General features: G+C 33.3%; 2 protein-coding genes across 2 annotated transcripts in view; one reads left to right on the top strand and one right to left on the bottom strand.

Annotated features, from left to right (window-relative positions):
* Window positions 1–11472, bottom strand: part of LOC129218297 (zinc finger protein 43-like) — a 101400-nt gene extending 89928 nt beyond the window's left edge. Inside the window, exon 1 of the mRNA XM_054852531.1 lies at window positions 11360–11472. The gene's annotated coding sequence lies outside the window, so the exon portion shown is untranslated. The remainder of the gene's footprint in view (window positions 1–11359) is intronic.
* Window positions 11473–13062: 1590 nt separating this feature from the next.
* The window catches only part of LOC129218296 (EH domain-binding protein 1-like), a 200683-nt gene continuing 186074 nt past the window's right edge, over window positions 13063–27671 (top strand). The window contains exon 1 of the mRNA XM_054852529.1: window positions 13063–13094. The gene's annotated coding sequence lies outside the window, so the exon portion shown is untranslated. The remainder of the gene's footprint in view (window positions 13095–27671) is intronic.

Raw genomic sequence — 27671 nt, 5'->3', positions numbered from 1 at the left:
GGACTCTTCTCTGTCATTTTCACAAGTTTTGAGGCGGTTTAAGACCTCTAAAGAGGGCCGGGAAGAGGTTCGAGGTGAACAACGCTCTGGGCGGAAGTCAACCAGCAAAACCAACAACAACATGGCTCGTGTTCCTCAATTGTTGGACTTTGACCCAGGATTGACTATCAAGACGGTTGCAAACGAACTGAACATGTTGTCTACTGCTGTGTTTCGCATTACTCAAGATTTAGTGATGAGAAAAGTGTGAGGTAAGTTCGTGCCGAAGCACTTTGCCATAACGCGCTGTGAATCCGCGAGTTCCTGGCTAAACATCAGGTGAAAACGCTGTCCCAGCCCCTTATAGTCATGACATCGCCCCGGCAGACTTCTTTTTGTTCCCTCGGATTAAGCCAGGTCTGAAATGAACCCATTTTTGATCCCTAGAAGAGATCCAATCAGCCGTGATGAAGACCTTAGGGAAGGTCCCCAAAAGTGCCTTTCAGAGCACTTACCAGTCATAGCAGAGGCGATGGAAGAAATGTGCAGAAGCCCAAGAACATTACTTTGAAGAATTTTAAGGGGTCTAAGAATCTGTAACCTTCAAAATTTTTGACTTTCTGGAAAAATATATGTTATACAGTAAAACCCCTCCTAACGGACACCTCTCAAAGGCGGACACCCCTCTTATGAGGACAATTTTTTATTCCCCAGTTCCAATGCAAATAACATTATTAAACCCCTGTCCTGTGGACACTTCTCTATGGTGGACAAAAAAAAACTGTCCTGTTAGTGTCCGCATTAGAGGGATTTTACTGTACATAATTTTATTCTGAGCAATTTGATACCTTATTTATTACCATACGCAGAAAACTTTTCAAGTTATGGTAAAAATGCGTAACCTTTCCACATAGAGATTTATGTTAACAGCAGCTGTTTAAGCTTCTTTTTCTCAAATGCTGGTTTCTCATTTTGGGTGCATGAAATCTCAAGAAGTTTCTAATATATTTCTGTAAAACTTTTAATGCATGTTTGTCTAGTTTATTTTTATGATCTGAACCTAGATTTATTTATTTTTTAAAAATATTTATTTTTTTTTTGCAATTTTATAAATTAAATTCAAAATTTTCCTAAATTTGGGCAATATATATATATATATATATATATATATATATATATATATATATATATATATATATATATATATATATATGTTTTAAATATTAAATTTCATTTTAGTTAAAATTTAGGTTCAGATCATAAAAATAAACCAGACAAATATGCATAAAAAGTTTTACGGAAATATATAAGGAACTTTTCGAAATATCACTCACGTAAAACGAGAAACCGGCACCCGAGAAAAAAAGGCTTTAACAGCTCCTGCTAACATAAATCTCTATGGGGAAACTTTATGCATTTTTGCAATAACTAGAAAAGTTTTTTGCATATGGTAACAAATAAGGTATCAAATTGTTCAGAATTAAATTAATCAGGTAAGTAGCAGACATATAAATTCTTCTGCCAAGTGGCAAAAAGTTGGTAGTGTTAGTTGCTTGCTTGTTGTGGGAGTAATTAGAGTCATTGGATATCAGCCCTGAAACACGGGCCTAAAGTAATTGCACTTCGAGAACACACTTCTAAAACGTTAGAAGAAACAGGCAAAATATGTGAAGTGAGTAAATCAAGTGTCGGGAGGTTATGGCAGCGGTTTAAGACAACAGGAACTGCTGGAACCAATTGTATTGGAAAATACGGCGGAAAAAGATCAACTTTGGCTTGGGACGACAAAAGTTTACATCGAATAAGTGTTATGAATCCTCGATTAACTAGTTTTAATCTGTAAAAGTCCATGGTGGCAGCTGGTGTTGACAATGCTCCTTCAACAGTGAGATAGGCTTTTAAAACGTGGGCGGAAAGCACGTCGACCGTACAAGAAGCAGATTCTCAGGCCTTGTATGAAGAAAAACAGTTAAAGTGGGCATGGAAATATAAAACATGAACTGAGGAGGACTGGGAAAAGGTTGTATTTTCTGTGGTTGACGGATTCAGATCCAGGTTCGTGAGAAGGAGCAAAGGGGAACCTCTTCATCCGCACCAGATTAATCAGGCACCCAAGTATCCATCCAAAAAGTTGTTTTGGGGTTGTTTCTGAGTTTCAGGGACATAATCCCTTGTTCCTGTGGAAGGAATGATGTACAGTGCCAGCTAAGAATCGATATTGACCCAAAATGTGCTTCCAACCATGTCTAAACTTTGGCCGAAAGGAGATTATGTTTTTCAACAAGACGGCGTGATGTCACAAATCTAAGCAAATTTTTAATATCTACTCTAAAAACAAACTTACTGTACTGGATTGGCCTGGAAACTCACCGGACTTAAATCTGATTGAAAATTTGTGAGCTATCGTTAAAAATTGTCTTCATAAGTTTGACAGTACTTCAATGGAAAAGCTAACTTTGCCTGTTATTGACATATGAAATTAAAACTATATGTGCCAGTATAGTACATTCCATGCCAAAATGTGCCTGTGATGTTATTAAGTTTCGAGGAGGTCATATTAATTATTAGTTTCAAATGTATTCATGAAAAACTTGAACAAAACTGATTTTTTTAAAAACAAATGCATTTCCCAATTAATTGCCACAATACTGTATTTTACTCACAAATAAAAAAATACCTTGTTCACGAAAATTTAAAAAAAAAAAAAAAAAGAAAAAAAAACTTTTAATGATTGAAAATAGAGGCCGATTTAATATCAAAGTAATAATTTTGTTAATGGAGCAAACAAAGAGCTATTTTAATGATGAGCATGAATCTAATATTAAGCGCCCTTAATTTAAGTATGGCTTAAATTTCAGCTATCCTTTTAGTTTAAATTTGTGTTAAAAATAGTCTATTATTAATATATTTCCAAATTAGTAAACTTGAGAATATACTGGTAATTTATAATTTTGGTAGACTGTCTAAAATTAATGTATTTCCTCTCCATCATTTATTCTCATGTCAGAAATAATGACATTGATAAGGTCTGTCAGAGATGAGTAATTTTCCATTAATATAGGCCTGGGAAGTGGGAATTCCCAATAACCACACTTGGCTTTTAAAACAAAATCATACTTGCCAACCTTCGAAGGAAAAAAAACAGGAGATTCCACTAGAGGTATATAAGTGATTCACCAGCGACAGATCTTCACAACAGAATTATTAAATTAAGCTTCTAAACAACATGAATACTAAATTTAAAGTGAAATGTGGATTTTTCGCAGATGTAAGCAAATTGCTAGTAGCAAGAAAAATATACTGCAAATAAAAAACTAAATAATAAGGAAAGAATTTGCTTGCAGTTTTGTACATTCTGCAGTCTCTACCAAAAAAGTAGCTACAAAAATTTAATTACTAAAATCCGAAACAAAAGAAAAAAAAAGAAAATCAATATATTATGAAACTAAATCTTAAAATAAGTAGATATTGGCTAACACATGTTAAAATAACTTCAAACGTTCAAAATAATTTAAATATTTTCAAGATGCAAAATTATTGAAATCTGCTGCAATTTTCAGCAAGCATCTGCTTTGTGGTACATGTGCTTTGCATGCAAAAACAACATAAAACCACATGCAATGTTGAAAGCTTCCAAAAAATTCATTTTTACTAACGCTGGTATTCTTCACTCCGGTTAAAACTCGGACCGAGGCTTAAACCTCGAAGTTGAAAAACTACTCTATTCTCCATCCCAGTTTGGCGTTAAACCAAGTTAAACTCGGTCACAGAACGCCCACTTCCAGAGCTCGGTTTGTGACCGGGACTTTGACGGTTTAAGCGCAGTTTTCCTTCCCATCATTCCTTTTTAAGCAAACAAAATGGATGACGGCCGTTTGGATTATTTTGAGCACGCCGATTTGCAAATGCTAGAAACTATTGATAAACGTTCGCTCAATTCTTGGTGTCAGAGAAAAATCGATTAATTACAAGATTTAATCAGAATTAATATTTATGTTAAATATTATATATAGCTTTATAGAATATTTGTTATAGCTGTTATCAAAAAGTACTGCCAAAAACATTAATGCAATGCTCAGCAGAATAGTGCGAAAAAAATAATTTTTTTAAAAAAATTTCGAGTCACTGTAGCGCGGAAAAGTTGCGATTGGTTAGCAATATTGCGTAACATGCCTGAAAACTTGAGAAAAATGAGGAATTCCACTGTTTTTTCGTTTTTTTTAAACTTTTGCCTCAATTAACAACAAAAACGTTGCAAAAGAATACTGCATGAAAAAATAACTATTTGGGGGGGGGGGGGGGACAGAGTTAGATGCCACTTCTGAGAGAATATCTTATAATCCCAGAACACTTTCGTTCATTACAAACTATCCTTTATCAAATAATTTTCGGAAATTTTAAAGCAACGAAAACTTTAATTTTTTTTTAATGCAGCATTGCTCAAACTTTAAAATGCTGGTCAAACAATTTCTAAACAGCTAATAGTTTTTTAAACAAATTCTTCCCAGAATTATAGTCATATAACGTCACTGCGGAGCCTTAATAATTGCTAAAGTATTGTTTTAAATTTGTGAAAAATGTGACAAAATAGTACTTGCCATTATTTTTATGAGTTTGGGGGAATGAAAAATGGTCTGTAAGCAGAAAAATCAGGAGTGCTGTCCCGATGGGAGGGAGGGAGGGGGCATGGCGCAGACTGTGCCATGAAATTTTTGGGGGAGGGGGGGTTCAAAAAGTAATTTCTTTTTTTTAGAGGGGGTCTTCATAGTGTTTTCGAGGGAGGGCTGCAGCCTTGCTCTTAGGGGGGGGGGGGAATCAATTACTTTTCTTAAACAGTAGTACCTGTTGCAACATTTTTACTGAGATCAATTATTGAAGTAAGAAGGTAACTTGTCCAATTGAGAAAGAGAGAGAGAGAACAGAATTACATATATCATTTTCAGACAGAAAATGACAGAATAAAGATGAATGTTCCACAAAATTTCAGTGCGTAAGACAATATCAAAACAAATTTGGAATTTTCTTTGTTTCAAAAAATTATAAATAAAACAAGTCATGAGATTTTTAATTGCAGAAGATATTATTATTACTAGCTTCATGAAGAATGTAACACATTAATGTGGAAAAATATTCTCAATGGATGAAATAACATTTGATTTTATGCTGGGAATGTAAATATAGAAGCAATTAGAATGTGACTTTATTTTTGCATACAAACACTCATATAATCACATGATAGAGGATGAGAAAGAGCTTTGAAAAACAAATGATTATAAAAATTAAAGTGTGAATGAGAATAAGGAATTTTTAGTTGATAAAAAATATAAATTACTTGTTTAACTCTTAAAAAGACTATATTGTTGAAAAAGTTAGTTCTTCACATGGAAAACTAATGCAGGGCAAAATGCAGTTGGGCAGTTCTCAAAAGGTGGGAACAAAGAAGTTAACTTTGAGCAATTTCAAAAATTTTCAAATTTGACATCAATTTTGCTTTTATTCTACAGCATGCATACCTAGAACACAATATATGAACATGAAAAGACAGCTGGTATTTTCTAAAAATTGTTAATTAGCAAATTAAATCAGCTGTCTGTAGGTAACAGATTTTGGACATTGTTGTCCTGTAGGTAACGGATTTTGGACATCATCATAATGTAAGTTTCACCATTTTTGATAATTGTTAATCTGATTTTTAACTTTTCCAATGAAACTTTTATTTACTACTTTTTGAAATTTGAAATTTAATAGTAAAGAGGATATTAATGAAGTACTTGAATGGCTATACATACTTCTCTTTACATATAATAAAGTTTTGGAATGATTTTGAAGAAGTTGATGAAAGGTAAAAAAAAGCTTCATGGAAATAACTATACAAACTCGTAGCTTCTTTTATTAAATAACATTTGTATTTCTCTGGATTATTAACTTTCATTTCTGCAGATATTTTCCAAACTTAGAATGTACTTCTACCAGAACCTCACTTTTTGTTCTACATCTAGGAGACATAATCTCGTGTGAGCATTAAACTTTGCAATAAATCCTTTTGCAAATAGGTATTAAAAATCAATAATGACTTCAAAAAGCATATAAATACAATACAAATTCCATAAAAGAACTTAATTAAATTGTTTAAAGCACTTTTTCAAAACATGTTAATTCAAAAGGCTTACTATCTCTCAAAACTCAAGATAGAATGAAAATTACCAATTGATATTTGTTTACAAATCAACTGCAGACGATTTTTTTTAACTCTAAAAATTAAAAATTAAAAAATTGTTAGCGCAGGTGATAAAGTCGCCAAAACTGGTGCAGCTGACGATAAACTACATTTGTGAAACTGGAATTCCCCTCTGGTAACCTTTAGCTTATCGTATACTGTATTGTCGCCAATGGAGGTTTGCTTGGCGATTTTAGCGCAAAATGGCTTTCGTTACGAACATAACCAGCCATGTTTCTACTGTAATTTATGTATTGTTCAATGTGTAACGTATTAATTATGCAAAATACCAATGGATTAAAGAAGATAACATTATAATAACCTTTTTTATTGAGGTTAGAAGACAGTGGATCATCAAAAATTATGAATAAACGGACAGAATTATCGGCCTCAAGATCGTAACACCATTTGGACATCTCACATGTATGTTTAAGAAAAATCATTTTTCTTCTAAGATACTGCATAAAAGCTTATGAAAACACATTAACACAATTAAAAATTGATTCTGAGGATCGATAAATACCTTTAAAACGAAAACATCATGTACTTAGTTCTCAAATAACAGCATTGTAAAGATCGTAACTTTTGGACATACATCAAATTTCTAAGTTACGTTTTTTAAAAATCGTTTACAAAGTAAATAATCTATCTTTACTTTTGTTATTTGTGTAAAATATTAACAAAAAGTTATTCAGTGTAAGATTAATACCTTTAAATTTTTTTTGAAACGTATGGAAATAATTTTAAAAAATTTTTCTTTAATGGTACATTTGCTCAGTTAACGTTTTGGCAGACTTAGATAAAACGAAAAGCTTTCTGCGAACATAAATCCTAACCGGAAAATTTTCTGCAAATAATAATTTTGCCTAACTCACCCTTGAATTAAAAATTAAATTTATATTCAAATATGAAAGAGACAAAAAAAAGTGCTTTAAATCATTTAATTTTTTTTTATTACAATAACATTGCTTATTTTTCACCAACTGAAGAAAACTGCCAAAACCATTATTTTTTTTTACACAAGTGCTTTAAAAGGCTTTTGGAGAAAGGCTTTAACAGAAATAAATTCTGGGATTTTCTTAAAAATTCCCTTAAAAAAAAAAATCTTTTTTTTTTTTTAAATGAACGTTATCAGTTTGAAAAAATTTTCTGCGAAGCCAAAAATTTTCTGCGAAAGCCGTTCGCGCGTTCGTCTATATTATGCAAGACTGCGTTTTGGTATGTCCAAAATTGTGCCTTTTAGCAAAGAAAATATTTTTTTAAGGGCATTTGAAGAGCATTTTTTCCATAATTTATGCCAATTCTTGTCTCTATACAGTATTATAGTTTAACTCAAAAATTTTTGAGTTAATTAAAATGAAAGCTATTTGGTGTTGAAGCTTCAAAGTTGAGATCTGTGTTTGTTCCCACCTTTTGAGAACTGCCCAGTTATGAATTTGTCCTGTGTCGTTTAGATTAATAAGTTTATGGATTTTAAAGACAATAAATGTTAACAAATGTTTCACGAAATGGAACAGATGGAAGGGGGGATGGGATCGGGTTCTAAAACCAATACATTGTAACAAGTTTTTAATATTATTGTAAATTATTTTTCCTTTCTGTTTTTAATTCTTTTCTTTCTTTTTTTTTAAAAAAAATTCATACATAACATACTAGTAGAAAATATTAAGCTTCTATATTTTTCAAAAATGTTTACTACACACACAATAAAAAAATATTTATGACTGACAGATTTTCAATATTAGAAAGAGGCTCTAATGTATTACTCAGTAGCGTACCGGGGGGGGGGGGGGACAACAGTTTGCCCCGGAATGGCACCCAAAGTGGATTTCAAAGTTAGTAAAATAAATAAATTTTAATTAATTCTCTAAAGTTTTTCCCGAAATTTTATTAAATCATATATATTCTATTAAATGTCAACAAAAACAAAGCACAATATTGCGCTTGAACAGGGCATGTTACATATGCGTCTAGGGAAAATTTTACATAGAATTTATTTGTAATTAAACTCATTTCTTAATTACAACTATAGTTACAACGCCAAAATAAAAATGAGTTGTTTCTGGAAAATTGCACGAACTTCATATTTACATAAAACAACTTTTTGAAGGGTGGCCGGGGGGGGGGGGGGGATTTCGTAAATTACAGCCTGGCCCAGATGAAACCCTTGCAAAGAACGTGACTATATTAAGTTACGTAGTCACGTAACTTAATATAGTCACATTACATTTTTCTTGTTAAATTGCTTATGAATACTTGAATTTTATACAAAAGCACTTTAACCTTGTTCTTTTTCTAATAATTCATCTCTTTCTGATGGGTTATTTTTATTTGGACTTGCAAAAGTTGGGTATTAATCGATCGCGCCATTTTTGCGCGCAATTTTCAAAATGGCGAGATTTTAAAAATAGAACAAAAATCAAAACAGATATTTTGAACAAGTCAAAATAAAGTCAAATATACTGATTTAAGATTGCAAATGAGCAATTTTCACGCTCATATGAGAAAATGTTTCGTTTTTGCGATCGCGATTTTCGCGTTGGGTTCATTCTGATAGACATAGTATGTCAATCTAAGTGAAGGTTTATTATCATTTTGTATGTTAGATAACATTTTACATATTTGCAGTTTTCATATCATTGTTCCTTAACGAACGCTAGAATCCGTGACGTAACTAGTCTTGGAATAGAGAACGGCACGTGTAGTGGGCGTTGCCCATGACGTGACTAATTTAACGTCGATTCTTCTTGAACATGTGACGTCACGTACACACGCTTCGGGCTTGGCCACTGAAGATCACGATCAGGTAGCATTGAAGTGAAGATATGCTAATGAGATTCTGAATATAAGCAAAGCTGTTATCAGTTGATCTCTCTCTCACTTCTTGCACAGCCTAGACGCGTTGGCTCATGTCAGGCAAAGCCAACTTGCTGTCTGTTCAGCAAGCTTAGGCTGTTAGCCTTTTTTTTTTGTTTAATTGAAGTAGTATGACGTTTGTCCATTGAAGACTTCGTTCCTCATGAACGATAGTCGGGTCAATTGATAATACTTATTAGTCTAGGTCAACGGGGGTATTTGCAATAACGATATACTTATCCTTATTTACTTTTTGTCAAAGCCATATACTTTGTTTTTTATCTTTTAATAAATTAATTGATGTTTAATGAGCTATTCGTCTTCAATTATACTGTTTCACGAACTCCAATTTCACTCTGCTAAATATATTACGTTGTTTGGGCAAGAGTTAGTTTCAATCATACCTTCCCATCCAACACATTCGCTTGCGATTTATTATTATTATTATGTAATTGCCAATGATAATTGAGAAGGGGGGGGGGGGGTCTGTTTGCTTTTTTCACTAAGAAAAATTTCCAGGAAAACAAAAGTTAAGGGAGTGCTCTTTGCTTGATCAATCAGAGGCACTTGTTTTATATTTTATGGTAAAACCCATTTTTAAAGTAAATTTTGAGTTAATCTCATTGTAACTGACCAAATAGTTTCTCACATAACTGAGTCTTGCCAGTGTATTATTTGAAAATAATTTTACAGTGATAAAATCACAAAAAAATTAGGGCCAAAATAACCAATTTATTTTATTTCATGCCTCCCCCCCCCCAAGTATAAATATTTTTATATTATTCATTTACACACTAAGATTTTCTGTTTAAAATTTAAGGGACTCATTTTTTCCACCAAAGGACCCAAATCTATTTCATTAATGGGTCCCTGGGACCCATGTTACGGATAGTTGAGCGCGAACACTGTTAATGCTTTTTAATACATAGTTGTGTTCCCCCATAATTAGTAAGAGCTAATTAATCTAAGTAAAACTAACTACAAAATACAAATATCCACACTTTAATGACAGAGGTCCACACTGAGTACATTGGTCAATATCAATGAAAGGGTCTGCTATAAAGTTTGAGAAACCCCACTTTAAGGAATATCACATTATTACTTACCTCGCTTCTAATTATAAGTACCTATATGTACAAAAAGACTAAAGACCAAAGATCCTGAAAAGAACATGGATAATAGTTGCACTTAAGACACAGCAGTTAAAATTGCCAGTATTATCTGCCTCTTTTTAAATAACTACCAACCTAAATGCTTAAACATATGTCATGTTCCAAGATGCAGGGGCGTATGAACTTCAAAAAGCAGGGGGAGCTGGGGCTAAGTGTAGAAAAGTGTCTGGGATCTAAGGGGCAGAAGCACACTTAGTGGGTCTCTAAAATATTCAGAACATCGTCCATAATAATGACTGTCTCTAAAAAGTTTTGAACACAGGACACAGCTTTAAAAATCATAAGTAAAATTTAAATCAAGTTTGGATTCTAATTATATACCCCCTTATGTTTGTGAACATTGCACCACCATGAAAGAATTATGGCAATTAACCAAAACTTACAGAAAACAAAGCAAGGTAGGACACGCTAATGGTTAAAAATACAGAGTGCTCGATTATTTAACTTCACTTCATTTATTTTAGAGAATTCCCTCATTTTTCAGCAACAGGAATCTAAAATAGAATCACATTAAATGATAATCAATTAATCCAGTGAATCTTATACGAGATTTTTTTTTTCATTATTTAAAAGTATGTCTTCAGATACATCTGTAGTCACCAGTAGAACACTATACACAGGGTACACCCACATGTAAATCACCAAAAAATTTTTTTAAACTTTTTAAATTCTATTTTTTGACTTTTGTTTTGTTTTATTTAATTAATTGATTAATTTTTATTAATTTTTTTAAACTTCTGACGAAGGTTGTTTTTCTCGATGTATATTACTTCTTAAAGGAAATTGAAAGTTTTAAACACTTAGCGAAAGCTCAAATATATGATAAATTTCTGGCACTTTTTGAATCATAAAAAATTTGATCTAAAAAAAAAAAGGAAAAAATAAACTTCCCTATAATATCCAATGTTTAAAGCTACGCTAAAATGCAGAAGCAGCTAAAATGCAGAAAGCTGTAGTGGGAGAATTTTTCCAGGGGAGTTTTGTCGGACAGAAATATTCCAGGGGGAGCTCCAGCTCCCTCACTTCCTATGCCTATGCCAAGATGCTCCATTCTCCACAATATATTATGTCATGAATTTCAAACTTTGAAATTTAGTTACCTTACACATGTGTTAAAACAATATTCATGTCTTACCGATAGCTCAGTCAGAAGGGGATGAGGTACACATCCATTAGATCAAGACACAACATTAGATCTTTTGAACACATTTTTCAAACAGCGGATGATGCAATTCAACTGTATATCGGATCCTCTCACAAAAATCTGAATTCACTTCTTCCCCTTGAGTTGAAAGCAGCCTTATCAAGAAATAAAAAAAAATTAAAACGGAATGATACATCATGTATGTCAGTCTGTATTTATAATCATAGTTGACAAAAAAAATCCATCCAGTATTCAAAAATCAAGTCAAGTAGAACCATTTTTTATGCTTGAAATAGCATAAAATTTCAAATTTACTGTACAATTTTTATACTTTGCAACGCAATAATGCATTTTGAAGAAAAGTTTTTGTAGCATCTTCTTTTCGGAACATTATGGGCCTTTCCATGGAAAACGGTCATTGTGTCCGGCAAGTGACGCCACATATATTTCATTAAAAATAATACTTTAAAATATTAATGAACATTTTTTTTCTGCTTAACAATCACAAACTTAATGTGTGATTTCTTAAGCAAAAAATTTCGTTATTACCCTTTGTAATTATTATTTTTCAACAACAACAAAAAAAAAAAATGAATCGCCACGTGCGGGACAAAGGGATGACTTTTTCAACATCACAAAAAAAAAGAAAAAAAAAACGAAACAAAAATGTATATATATAATTACCCGGTATATATTTTAATACGAAATTAAATTTACGAGAAAAATAAACATTAAAATAAAAATTCAGAAAGTTTTATGCACAATGACAGCAAAACAGAAAGTAGAATAGGGGGAAACAAATACACACACAAAGCAATTACATAAAACTCTTCTCGTTGGTTATTTTATACGGGAATACTTCAATAAATGACTTAACATAAATAACTTAATGAAAAACAAACGATATTTTAATACAGAGAAATTAAATCACAGCCTTCTTAAAATCTAAGAAAGTAATTAATAAAATAGTTAAACTATATCATCTTACAAAGCATCAACATCTTTTGAAAACCGATTTTTGACAAAGTGACATTACATCAAATTACACAATTAGAAACATCCGCTACATGCATTTTGATAATAAAACAAAACTCGTAAAAAATGATAAAATTTTTTTGGAACTACATTTCATAGTGAATAGCAAAGACAAAAACAAAATGACACCTTTTCTTTCATGTGAAAGAGCAGACTCCATAACCAAAAGAACTAGCTCGTCTGCTACTTGATATCTCGTTCCCAGGCTCACTAAATATAATTTAAAAATTAATTACAAAACTACTTCAAAATGAAATATTTATGTAAAGTTTTCAGCTTTAAAAATTTACTTTATTTTAAAAAATGTGATCCTACAAAACTCATAAATAAAGAACAGGAATTAATGCTTCATAACTAATTTTGGTATAAAATTTTTTAGAGAAGAAGAAAACCTTAGAGCTACAGTTACGAGAGTATTTATTTCTAAATTTACAAATTTATCCTTTTGCGTTTGGCAATATAGCTGGCAGTCTTAGCTTTGGCGCAAGCTAAATAGCCAAAACGCGATAAATGGAGGCTAGACAGACACCAGGGTTTCCACTAAAGCTCACACACCTAGTGTTCGATTTTATCTCCGATTGGCTGAAGCAACTGTCGGATTACCGAAGACGCAGATGTTTTGTCGGGCGCTTAAACGTAGGATGGCAGACTAGTTGATTGATGAACCATCCTTAGCAGAAGCAGCAGAAAGGTCTTTATTTACGTATTCTCGTGTTGTTATCAGACAACTCAAAGGCATGATCTTTTGTAGTCAGTTAAAATGTTCCCCTTTTTTCCCAAATAATTACACCAAGATTCATATGTATGTTTTTTGTCTTTCATAATATGAGTGATACTTCAGTTTCGTATTCTACTTGTGTTATCCATAATAATAATCAGGTTTTAAATCTTTGTTTAAATTCTGAAACAAATAATAAGAAATAATGTGTAGGGGAATTTGAAGAGTTAATGTACACACACAGGTGAATAAACGATTCGTATATATGTATACATATTTTAAATAATGTAGTTTTAAAACTTTTTTTTTTTGTGTATATTATCTTCATTATAGCAACATCCCTCTATGCTATTTTGAAAAGGAAAAGAATAGTAAATTTTGTGTTTGTTCGCTGGTTAGGTGTGCTCCTTTACTGGATTGCTCCACGAGTTTTCTTTCAACTCCCTAAAAAAATGAAGCAGAACCATGTAAATACCCCTGCCACTTTAAAAATAATTGCACATATTAATAAAAAGTTTTTAATGTGTACTATAGGCTATACTTTTGAATGATGAGATGAATTTTTGAATTTTAAGGTAGTGAGGAGCAAAGGGATGTAAGTGGACATTTTCAAGTTTTGTGTAAGATACGTTTTAAGATAAGATCTTAGGTAGGCTTTCATTGAATTTTTTTTCTAAATCATGCTATACAGCAGCACCCAACAGAGGTACTAGTACCATTATTGCCCCAAAGTTAGATATTGTCCCAAGAGAAAGATGAGAGGTGCACCTATCATTAGTACTGATTATCTCCAAATTTTTAATTTTTCCACTTGCATTCCTTTGCTTCTCACCGACTCATTTTTGCTTAGGTGTACATTTGCGGGTCAGACTACCCTACATTGGTTTTGACTCAATCTTCTTCTTAGATTGAAAGAGGTAACTAAGTCGTTATCAAACAGGGGAAGACATTGCTTCAGCGTCCCCTTTCCCTCTCTTGAAATAAAATTAAAAATTTGTTAACATCAACACCCATGGCCGGCCTTAACGAATGCGGGACCCGAATGGAGACTTGTCGGGGCCCTTTATGAATAATTGCAATAAATTTGAGACACTAAAACAGAATGAGAGCAGTTTAACAACACTGAGAATTTCTTGATGTGCAATTTAGTGCTTTGACGGAAAAGTTATGTACCTAATGCTGAAACATAAAAATGAAATTCTAGACTGTCTATCGTGACGTCAGCAATAAGACAGAGGATGGGAGCCGGGCGCCTTCCCGTGGAAAATTTTATAAATTGAAGTCTTAAAAACTCAGTTTCAGTCAGAAGAAGTTTGAGAAGGGAGAGGAGTTCAAATTCCATTCCCGGATGAATTTTGAAAAGAGACCCGAAAATAGCAAATTTAGGCAAAGAGCAAATTAAGAGAAAGAGTAAAAATTCTCGACTGAATTATTATTCTAAAATTGAAGTCAAATTTAAGCTAACTTTGACAACGTTAAGGGATCGAATGATCCTCCACAATTTTTTCAATATTGAAGTGTAAAAAGGCAATTGTAGGCTATTTTGATAACGACAGTGGAAAAAGGAGATGACAGCCTCAACAATTTTTTTTGAAACTGACGTCAATTTTAAGGAAAGTTGAGGAGAGCTGTTCCGTGGAATTGTCTTAAAGCCAAATTTCAAGCTTTCAGTGGTGATTGGGGAATGCAATACCGGACCAAAAATTAAATACCCGTGTTCGGTATTTTTAAAACGTGATACCGGAATACTGGTATTTGAAATTTTTCAAAAATTGCTTGAAAACAATTTGTTTCTTTGCCACACTTAGTAATTTTGTACACAAATTTTATTATTTATGAAAATGTATTGTGAACAAATATAAAATGAATGAACAAATGTCGTAAAAAAAAATCAATAATAGTAAAATAATAAATCTATTGAGTTGTCTCTAAGCCTCAAACTTAATTTAATGCTTAACTTTCCTACAGTTAAAGATACTTTCTAAATTCACGCAAGTTGGTGGTACTGTTAACAATGCGCGATAGATCTCCTTTAACCGTCTAAATACAAATACAAATACAAAAGTGACGACCAGCAACAGGCTCTGGGCCCAGCTAGACTGGTCCTAGTCAATTTACAATCCCCAGTGAAGATCAATGGCCCTCTTAAAACTATCTACTCCCTTGCTCATTACCCCCTCTTCCGGTAAACTGTTCCAAGGTTCCACTACCCTGCTATAATAATAATTTTTCCTAATATCCATGTTAGCCTGAGCATTGGCGTCGTCAGCTGAAATTTATTGGGGGGGACCATTCTGACACTGTCATTTTTAAGTTGTATCAAGAAAAATGCGTATATATATATATATATATATATATATATATATATATATATAGTAAATGAGATAAAAACTTGACATCAAATAGAAATGGGTTTATATTTAAGATAAAAAATACAGGTACATCTTGATTTACATATTTACACAATAAGAAAAAAAAATAAATTCCACCAAATACATTTTTTCTAGACTGCACATGGGATACGAATATCCGTGCTATTTTTTTGTGATCAATTTCATCCAAGATATTTTTGTGAACGTAACATAAAGCTACATGATTTAACCGCTTTTGTGTCATAGTCGACCTTAGATATATTTTGAGCTTTCTCAGCGCACTAAAGCTTCTTTCAGCTTCACACGACGAAGCGGGGCACACCAAAAGCAGCCGCACCAAATTTTCAACATTTTGAAATAGACCCCTAACTTCTTTAACGGCTGACGACAAAGCTTTCTTTGCTTCATCTAAGCAGTTAACTTTAAAGTTTTTATGGAATAGTTGAAGCTCAGTTTTTAAAGCAGCTATGTTAATTTCAGGATAGGGAGCTAACTGTTCTACGTCCTCTACTTTTAAAAGGATATTTTCCAGCAAAAGTTGTTTCTTAACCCCTGGTTGATCCAAAATTCGGTTCTTCAAGCCATTAGTTGCAGTATCTATCATTTCATAGTACTGCTGACGGTAGAATTCTTCACCGGAATTAAACTCATGCGAAAGAGCAGGACCACAGAATCGTTTTGGTGGTTTCTTTTTCCTGGGTACAGATAATGGTTCCAGATCATGTTTTTCTACTGCCTTTAAACATTCTTCAAAAATTGAAGAAAAGTTTTCTTCTTTTCGCAAATCCGTTAGTCCGTTAATAATCACTTCAATTGATTTACATAAACCTGCCAAAGTATTATTCCTCCCCTGAAATGCCTTATTTGTTTTCTCTAGCATTTCGATTACGTCTTTGCCCATAATCAGTCCTAAATATGTGGCTGCTTTTTCAAAAATACTCAATAAGCCACTTGCTCCCTCATATTTTTTTGCCGTTAATTCTTTTAATGTTCTCAAAATTTTATCGTAATTTTTAAGCACCTCAGTAACTTGAGAATGCCTATATATCCAGCGTGTGGGGCACAGAGGTTTTATTTTGGCAATATTGTTCACTGGGCGTTGTGCTGAATCTTCATGAACGAAAGCTAAGACAGATTTAACTTTTGCGTTTGAAAAAAAAATCCCTAACTGATGCAAATAGTCCAAAGAATTTCTTACTGCTCTTGAAGAATCACAAGCAGCTTTCATTATTAGGTTGCAACAATGAGCACCACAATGAACAAAATCAGCTAGTGGTTGTTTATCTATTATAATACTTTGAACACCTATTTTACTTCCGCTCATGTTTGATGCCCCGTCATAAGTCTGTCCCCGCAATCCTTCTAAGGGAAGTTGAAGCCGCAATAAAACATCAGTTATGAGAAATGCAATGTCTTCTCCTGTTGTAGCAGGAGTTTTGTAGAATCCCAGAAAGGTTTCCTGAGGATCCAAATCGTCTTCTAACCACCTTACACAGACGCTTTCCTGCTCGTCCCCTGAAATGTCTCTTGTTCCATCACATATCACGGAGAAAATAAAAGGTGATTTTGATTTTATTTTTTCTATGAGAGTTAAACTAATTTCTCGCCCAAATATTTGAAGAATCTCATTTTGAATTTCCGGGTGAGTAAATTTTATCTCTTTTTGAAGCCACTGTTTGAGGCTTACGTTATCCTCAGTGCGAAGTCTCAGTAACTCCATGAGGTTTCCTTCATCATTGGCGTGGCCTCTAATGGCTAATCCTTGTCTTACGAGGTATTTTAGACTGCTGATAATAGTTAGCAGCGCTTCAGCAGCAATTCTTTGCTCCTCAGCTTTCATTGCAGAAAGTTGCTTTTCGATGGGGGCTTTTTGCTGTACATGACTCAATACAGCTTGAGAATGAGCCGCACTTTTTTCATGACTGTTAAACCTCTCCAGGGCTTTTTTCCAATTTTTAAAGCCCTTTCGATAAAAAGTTTCATCTGCTTTTGAGGCAAGCGTTTTTTCCGGTGACATATGAAAATATTTGGTGCAATAAAAACATCCGATACCGTCGAATCCAGCAACATGCAACCACGGAAATTGTTTAAACCAATGCTTCTGAAAGCTTAAGGTTTTTCTGGCTAAATGTTGGTGAACGGGAAAGTCATCAGGCAATATATCGGGTTGATATGGTTGACTAATACTGAGCAATGCTGCAGAGGTCGTGCTAGTCGAGCTTTCATCTTCATTAAAATTACCACTCCGTTCTGTTTCCAGAATTTCTATTTCATTAGTTTTTTTTCGGGCTTGTTTGTTTCAAGATCAGAATTTTCTGGAAGGAAAAATCATAAAATTTATTGCTCTACATCAATCGGAACAACAAAGGCTTTATTGATAAATCTAATGATGGTGTAGCAGCAAATGCAATAGTTGAAACGTCATGACGTAGAAAAGTCAGATTGAATTTAAAAACCAACAATAAAAATTTTAAGCTAAGACTGAAACAGATCAATGCTATAGTTTGTAATAGATTAAAATAATACTGGAGTAGCACCGTTACACAAATTTATTACACTAGGGGGCTCTGCCCCCTGCTCGCTGACGCTCCCCAACCCTCGAAGATTGCTTCGCAATCTTATTTGATTCACAAAGATTTAAATCGTCAATTAGAAAGAAACAGATTAAAAGCGCATTATGAGCTCTCTTTGGGTCAAAAGGCACCCCTTCCCCGAGTTTCAAAATAACTTGTACCAACTTGCATAGCCGTAGGGGCTAAGGTGCTCCTGAACATTGAAAAATTGCAGTTTTGTACGTTTGAAAAGTCGCTTTCATACTCGTGATCTCTAGTAACATATTTTGCTCTTTAGCTCGGGGCTTGAATTGAATTTAGCCTATGATTTTTCGTTTAAAATGAAAACCTTAAAGTTTGTGAATAAGAAAGAAGAAACATGCAAATCGAAAAGACATAACTATGGCAACGCCAAATATAACATCAATAATTTTAATGAAGATGAGATTATACTAACTTGATTTTTAACTGCTTGTAACTTTTTTTCCTTTTGGAGACAGAAGCTCCCCACCATGGGTCGGGTTAGATCTGAAGTAAAAAAAGCCGCTTTTTCCAATGGCGTCAAAAAGAAAACTGTGGGACAATTCCTTCGCGTTTTACTGATAGATTTGATAAAGAAAGTAGTGCCCAAATTTTAGCTTAGCCTAAAAAAAATCGAGCTAAAAACGCAAATAACTCCCGCCGTATTTAAGTTAGAGCAGAAACAATTTGCGTAGAACGCGGAAAATTCTACCCTTTCCAACGATGTATAATATTAATATGTGCAAGTAATTTTTCACCTCTATAATAGGCAATTTACGCGAAATTTGATCTTAAAAAATTAATTACCAAAAAACTAATTCGAATTTTTAAAAAAAATAAAACCCCAGGTGCACACCCCTGGGGCTCGAAGTAATTTTGTACAAAATTTCAACTCTGTAGGTGCTATGGGGTCTCCTGGACGCACGTCCGCCACAGACTTCCTTCCAGAATTTCTTTGAAACCTTACTTTTATTTACTATAAAGAGATAATGTTTTTGTATTTATTCAACAACACCATTTCACGTAAGCGCCCAATAGTATGGAATATTTTTATCCTTGTGATTTTGGCACAACCGCCAAATTTTTAATCGATTATCGTTTCATTCGGGCAAGATGGACAAGTCCGAAAGATTTCATGTCCAGAATATATTGGTATTAGGAGTAAACATTCTATTGAACTCGCACTAGCTAAACTATGATGCTTTGGTGTGTGGGGAACGAGTGCAACGAGCTTGAAACGCGAAGAGATTTGAATGTAACTGCTTGCAGTTCCTGACGATTTTGAGGAGCGATAGCGAGCAGGGGCGCAAACCCTTAGTATAAAAATATTTTAACTAAACCTGATTCAGTATACAATATTGATTAGTTCCTTTATTTGATGGCAATCATTTGTTTAATTTAGAGGAGAAATGTCCACATTGAAAAAATAATAATTTCGTATTTTTATAAAGCATAATTTTAAAAGGATGCGGGTCATTTCCATGAAAGTAGTACAAACCATGTCCAAATTTTTTGAACTTCGCATATTAGTTTTAATAATTTTCACCTATTAATCATATTTCAAAATTGATTGACCGTTAATTTAGGTAAAGTAAAGTATTAATGATTTGTATAAAAGTAATTCGAAAGGAAAATTCGTTCTTTATGAAAAATCGTTCCAATCATAAAGAAAAATTAAAATTGCAGAACAAGCATAAAATGAAATAATAATTCCAAAACTTAGTTAGTCAGCAAATTCAAGAAGAAAAAAGAAACTTTCAGTGACTAACTAAGCACGGAAGCTATATACGACTTAGTTTTCAGTAAAATATTATCAGATTCAATGTAATTGTTCAATTTTCCAAGTGGCTGTAACATTGTGGAGAGTGCGAAACAAAGAAAACGTTGGGACATGAATGTAAACACATTGCTTTTTCTTTCTCAAGTTGTGCTGCTACTTCATTGTTATGTTAAGTATATGATACAGCTGATAATTTTATAGGGCAGTTCTCAAAAGGTGGGAACAAACACAGACCTCAACTTTGAAGCTTCAACACCAAATAACTTTCATTTTAATTAACTCAAAAATTTTTGAGTTAAACTATAATACTGTATAGAGACAAGAATTGACATAAATTATGGAAAAAATGCTCTTCAAATGCCCTTAAAAAAATATTTTCTTTGCTAAAAGGCACAATTTTGGACATACCAAAACGTTAACTGAGCAAATGTACCATTAAAAAAAATTTTTTTTAAATTATTTCCATACGTTTCAAAAAAAAATTAAAGTATGAATCTTACACTGAATAACTTTTTGTTAATATTTTACACAGATAACAAAAATAAAGATAGATTATTTACTTTGTAAACGATTTTAAAAAAACGTAACTTTGAAATTTGATGTATGTCCAAAAGTTGCGATCTTTAAAATGCTATTATTTGAGAACTAAGTATATGATGTTTTTGTTTTAAAGGTATTTATCGATCCTCAGAATCAATTTTTAATTGTTTAAAAGTGTTTTCATAAGCTTTTATGCAGTATCTTAGAAGAAAAATGATTTTTCTTCATGTGAGATGTCCAAATGGCGTTACGATCTTGATTAATTCTGTCCGTTTATTCATAATTTTTGATGATCCACTGTCTTCTAACCTCAATAAAAAAGGTTATTATAATGTTATCTTTTTTAATCCATTGGTATTTTATAATTAATACGTTACACATTGAACAATGCATAAATTACAGTAGTAACATGGCTTTCTATGATCGAACGAAAGCCATTTTGCGCTAACATCGCCAAGCAAACTTCCGCTGGCGACATTGGCGACAACACAGTATACACGCTAAAGGTTACCAAGGGGAATTCCAGTCTGACAAATGTAGTTTATCGTCAGCTGTACCACTTTTGGCGAATTTATCACCTGCGCTAGCAATTTTTTTTTTTTTTTTTCCGCTTTTATTATTTTAGAATTCTTTTTCTCTTCTTTCTTTTGGAAACATAATTTAACGATCTCCAAATAGAAATACGAATTTCTTTCTTCAATAATTTTTTTAGACATCATTTTAACTTATGACATTAGAAAAAAATTCATTATTAAAACTGATGTCACTTTTTACAATTGTATTATTTTTAATTTCTTTTTTTTAACTTTGCATCAATTTCTTCAAAATCATTCCAAAACTTTATTAAATGTAAGGAGCAGCATGTATAGCCATTCAAGTATTTCATTAATATCCTCTTTATTATTAAATTGCAAAATTTAAAAAGTAATAAATAAAATTTTCAGGGATAAACAATTGATACTTGATTACGAGCAATTAAAAGTCGATCTAAAAAATATGATGAATTTGTGGTGCTTATTAAACTTCAGGAAAAAAAACTCATTAGACTTGGACATGATTTGTACAATTTTCGCGACATTGACCCATGCACTTATCTTTAAAAGAAATTATTGGATTTTGAGTGAACAGTCACTTAATTCCATCATTGATCTACAAGGGTCCCTACCCGCTGTTCACTTTGCTTACCAACGTCAGTTCGCCATCCGCGGTGCTCGCTTCGCTAAACAACTCCTGTACACTTGAGCTTTTGGAATTAACTATTCCATTAAGATTCTGTCAGCAATATTACTAATAATAATGAGTAGTTCCGAGCCGGGTTCTTCCAAGGGCCAGGGCTCTATTTTCCGATTAGGTTAACATTAAGGTCTTTCGTCTGCCTTGTTTTACCAAATGTCGGGAAATACTTTTAAAATATCCTGGCAACACCAGCAAGGCCAAAACAACTACATAAATTTATTGACACCAATTTCGCTAGCGGCAGCGACGCCATCATTAGATTTTTGTACAACACATTCAAAGATAAGAGTGATTCAAGTCAATGAACGACTTGACTTTTTTTTCTCAAAAATTTTAATATCAGCTACGCGTGCGTGCTTCCTTTATCTTCTTTTTTCCATGTCTCCCTAGGGACGTCACTTGAAATGTTTTCCAAGGAAGGGGGGGGGGGATTCAAAGGTTATATGGGTGATTCTACAAAAGCAGGAAAGGTTAGGTTCCACACTGATTTTTATTCTGTTTAATTTTCTTAAAAGCTTTTTTCTTGAAACTTTCATACTTCTTGAGCACTTTAATTTCAATACAGTAAAAACTCGATGCAACGCTATCCGATACAACGATAATCCCTCTACTACGATAATATTTCGTGGTTCCGGTGAACTCACATAGGAATTAATGTTGTCCTTCTCTCAATATTGCGATATTCTCTACAGCAATAAACTCCCGTAAAACGATATTTTTTTTAAATTTTCAACCCCCCCCCCTTATTACGATAATTTGGTTTTTAAATAATGAAAAATATCTTATTTTATCAACTTTTGCCCTTTTTTTTCGGTTTTTCCGAACAAGAGAAGACTTACTGCTAATTACGTACTTATTCCTTTTTACCACCGCAAGAACTACTAAAAATGTTACATACCCATTTTTGAACTTCAAGTTTTAGTAAGAACAGCAGATAAATCATATTAACAAAATGCTCATGGAATCCAACAAAATGGTGATAAGAAACAGAGTTATAGTACAACAAATTAAAAATTCCTTTTTTAAATCTATAATAATTGAACTCAATCCTAGGACAGGAGAATGACATGAAACCTGGGGACAAACTTTAAAATGACGTACCTTGATTATTTAAATAATTAAATTTAGTTCAAGGATGTTCTTTTACACCTTTAAGTATGCTTAATTTAGTACTACAAATTAGATTTGTGGAATGTTGATATAACATTTTTAAACAACTTAAGTATATTTGAGAAACGAATGGGGACACGCCAAAAGAGTGACTTTCTGGTTTTTCAAAAAAATTTCTAGCCAAAAATAAATGAGTTATTGTTTTAATAGGAATAGAATAACATCGAAAAAGTTATTTCTAACTATTAAAAAAAAAAAAAAAGAAAAGAAAAATTCTAGGCCAAACAATCCTTTGTGTTATGCTCCTGGGACATAATATTGTTAGGATTTCGGAGAATAACCCAAATACATTTAAACTTAGGTAGTGCATGTACTATAAATAACTACTAATTTTGACTACTAGTTTAATAATAACTACTAATACTAATTTTGTCTGACCAGTCCAAATTTAGAGTAGTTTTTTGTGAAATATTGCATTAAAAAGATACTCTCATAAGATGTACAGTGGCTCCCAAAAGTGTTCGTACACCTTGAAATTTTGTAGTAAAACTAAATTAACGCAAAACTAAATTCGAATATGAAGTCCTTTTTTTTTCACATCACAACTGATTTTATTTTTGAAATTTGTCAAAAAACGAAGAGATAGAGAAACACTACGCCACAAAAGTCACCGTACGCTGAAATATTTTGGAATAAATTCATGATAAAAATTTTCATAGGTCATTTTTTAAAATTATTTTTGCATTGTGTTGACACTATAGAGTCATTTGACTTGAATTTTTTGTGCATTTTTTCCCTAATATTCTGCTTATTATTTTTAAATGGCTAATATTCGTGAAAAAGCAACAAAGAGCATTCGAAATTTGATTTTCCCCCCATCACAGTAGTGGTTAATTGGTTTGAAATGTCTCTAAATTAGTTAATGTATACCATTCTATAGTAAAGTGCTTAATAAAATACTTTTGAGAACGGAATCGGATCAAAAGCAAGATTAGAAAAAGTCAACCGGCAAAGCTAACAAAGCATGATCGGAGATTTACTGTTAAAAAAATATGAAAAATACACATTTGAGTGCTGTAAAAGTTTCTGCAGAATTCAATGAAAAATTTTGCGTTTAATTTTCTCCTAAAATTGTTTGCCGAGTTCTCTGATTAGCTGGATCAAATAAGACCTTTTCCCGCAGAAATTTTCTCGTTCTTGCGAAAAACAGAAAACTTACGCTTACCGCTGCAAAATCAATGATAAATAAGCTCAAAATGTTTTGGAATAACGTCTTACTTACAGATGAAAATGAATTCAACATTTTAGATTAAATTGTTGTTATTGTAAATAGAAGAAAAAATGAGGAATTTAATCTTAAAACTAAGTTGGATTAGTTTATCAGGACGGTGAAGGTGTTCTTGTGTGAGGGTACATATCAGCATCAGGACTTGTTAGTTTGGAATTTTTCGATGAAATAGTGTATCATGCTGTTCATTTGAATATTTTGAAAAACAATTTTCAACTATTATCCCAAAATTTGGCTATCGGGAACAACTTTGTATTTTATCAAGATAAAGATGAGAAGCATACGGTTTTCAATGTTTGCGTCTGGTGCGTAAAAAATTGTCCTTAATCTTAGAAATATCTCCTCAATCCCCAGATTTAAACTTAATGTAGCATATTTAGAGATATCTGGTGGCTAGATTACGAAAATACGGCATTGAAACGAAAAGCGAACTAGAAACATTAAGACTCGAAGTGCGGTTGAACACTTACTCAGAAATTGCACAAAAAAAAAAAAAAGAAAGGAAGAACAATGAAATCTATTCTCAGACGTTTAAAAGGTGTTGTTGGTATACTGCACGAACTTAGTAAAAAGTTAGATTATTTTTCTAATATATAGATATTTTTTCAAAGTGTACGAAGACTTTTGTGAGATAAAGTTTCTAGCATTTTTTGATTTTTGATTTCTTAAAAATCAAGTTTTATTATGTTATTAAAACTTTTCATGCAGTTTTGTTGAAAATAAATCATGATCTTATAATTAAATACCTATTCCAAAATATTACTTTTAACCAATGAATAGGGGCGTATTTCATTGAAAATCGTAAGTGTATGAACACTTTTGGGAGCCACTGTTTAGGAATTTCATTCGGAAAATTGAAAAGTAACCCCATCTGAATGGTACAAAACAGGGGCGCCCCTGCAGGCATTACACTTAACAGATAGGTACTTACCAGTCATTGTCTTTTGCCTTTTTGAAGACGGTTCCGTGGGATGTTGATAGTAGCATCTGGATGTTGATGGTGGTTCAGTCGATAAAAAATGCTCAGGTTCATTTGATGTAGAAGGTTTGCTACATTTTCCCGTTTTAAGCCACCTCTCCATAGTTGTAATCGAATGTGTAAAAAAAGTATAATAACCAAAATAGAAGCGCTCTTCAGGTCACTACTCCCAAAGAAATCAAAAGATCACATGAAATTATCTTAATTTTTCTTGCAACTTTTCCCAACAGAAGAAGCGTATTTTATTTCTGTCTTTTTTTCTGGTCATCTTGAGCTTCTTTTTTCGTTGGTCAATTGGAAGTGACATCACATTATCCATCTTTCTGCTGGCTTACGATTTGCTTTTGAAATTACTCCTTAATTTTTAGACTCCTCCCCTTTTTTTCCTGTAACATAACGCTTTTTCGGTTAAATTTGAGATGCCGCAAACAGATTTAAGAAACCTCGCTTCGGCGAGGTACTTTGAAGCCACGTGTTGAATAGTTTTAAACACATGAAGCGTCCTTTCCCTTTCTACCCCAAATTTAACCTTTGACCAGAAAAGTGGTCTTCTAAATTTCTTAGCATCCTTTGGCCAGGGTGTTCTTGCCAGCTGCAAAAAACCGCCAAAGAGGTCTGGTGTCTCATTTTGTTTGGGTAACATTGGGGTCGATATAAATTGAATCGAATTGGAGAAACAAACACTGCAAAACTCGAAACAGAACCTTGCAAGCGCCGAGAAACGAGATAAGAAAGAAAGGAGCCGAAACTCGGATCCCCCTCTTCTGCTGACTTATTAGCGCTTTAAAAGCGCGAGAGCCGAAAAAAAGGGGGGCGGGAGGGGAATTGTCCATCTGATTTCAGTACCTCAAAGTTGTCCAGTTGTTTCCCCCCAAATAGCAACAAATACGCTGGAATCACTTCCAAGCTGGGAACGCCGGGGTCACGACTTGTGTTTTCAATACGGGACCGGACATAGGATACTTTTTGTGAGTTAAGGCAGGGCTTCCTGCCATGGTTAAGGGATCCCCCTGTTAACAATTTATTATCCCGCTAACACATCTCTACTCTGTGAATGGTTGACATTGCACTCGGAAGAAAGTGTCACCTTTCTTCGTGAAACTATGCGCTGAAGCTGTGCGCTGAGAGCAGAGCAATGCTTTGTCATTGGATTTCACTTTCCGTTCACTTTACACATCGCCTATTTTGTTTTACAGTTCTTTTTTTCGATGTTCATTTCGTTTTGTTTGATATGAATTAAACATGGTAAATTATGTATTATGCAACTGTTCAAAGTTTTTTTTTTTGTCAAAACAATAATAATTTCCTCCAAAATAATGAATTTCATCTTGACAATTATCGATGGGGTCCAAATTTCAAATATTGAGGGGGTCCGGTTCTCAAATATTGGGGGGGTCCGGACCCCTTGGACCCCCCCGGCCACGACGCCCATGAGCCTGAGATTTAAATAGTTTAAAACAATGACCCCTTGTCCTGTTTTCAGTGCTTAACTTCAGCCCCATAACATCTTTCATTTTAATAAATTCAAACAACTGAATCATGTCCCCTCAGTCTCTTCTTTGCTTAAGACTGTACATTTTTAACCTTCTAAGCCTGGAATCATAGTCTAAGTGAGAAAGTCCATTTATTAGCCTTGTAGCTCGTCTTTGAACCCTTTCCAATACATTAATGTCTTTCTTAAGATAAGGAGACCAAAACTGAACAGCATACTCCAAATGGGGTCTTACCAAACTTCTATATAAGGGCAGAAGAACTTCTTTAGATTTATTTGAAATAGATCTATTGATAAACCCAAGCATCTTATTGGCTTTGTTGCTAGCAATGCTGCACTGTTGGCTAAACTTTAAATCCTGACTTATTAAGACCCCCAGATCAGTAACTTTGTCTGCCTGACTAATGACTGAACCTTGCAAATAATAACTTGTACACTTATTTCCATGCCCTAAATGTAACAATTGACATTTCCCAACATTAACAGCCATACCCCATTTATCAGCCCACTCCGTAATATGATCTAGATCCTCTTGCAGCTGTTTTGCTTGTTCTTCATTATCTACAGTCTCCATAACTTTGACATCATCAGCAAAACAATTCATGTTCCCAGAAATATTTTTGTGAATATCGTTCATAAAGACAATGAACAAAACAGGCCCTAACACTGATCCTTGAGGAATCCCGCTTAAAACCTCACTCCAATTAGAGTAATTTCCCCTTACAACTACCCTTTGTTTCCTTCCGGTCAGCCAGTTTTTTACCCAAATGAAAGTTTTCCCTCCTATTCCTATATCAGCTAATTTGCTAAGTAGAGCAACATGCGGTACCTCATCGAAAGCTTTTTGAAAATCAATGTAAACAACATCTACAGGCTTCTTATTGTCCAAAGCTATGGTAACTTTGTCATAGAAATGTAATAAATTAGTTGCACGAGATTTGCCTTTCCTGAAACCGTACTGAAAACTAGTCAATAGATTATTAGTCTCTAGAAAATTTACTATCTTAATTTTTATCAATGTCTCAAAAATTTTGCAAACCACCGAAGTTAGACTCGCAGGTCTATAATTTCCCGCACTCCCTTTAGACCCTTTCTTGAAGAGCGGTGTAATGTTAGCCAGCTTCCAGTCCTCTGGCACAGTCCCCGAATTATAAGAAGCATTGAAAATGTTTGCGATTAC

Source organism: Uloborus diversus, chromosome 3 (genome assembly GCF_026930045.1).
Source record: "Uloborus diversus isolate 005 chromosome 3, Udiv.v.3.1, whole genome shotgun sequence".
In the NCBI taxonomy this organism is placed as follows: domain Eukaryota; kingdom Metazoa; phylum Arthropoda; class Arachnida; order Araneae; family Uloboridae; genus Uloborus; species Uloborus diversus.
Note: the sequence above shows the minus strand (reverse complement) of the source record. Positions and strands in the feature narration are given on the sequence as shown.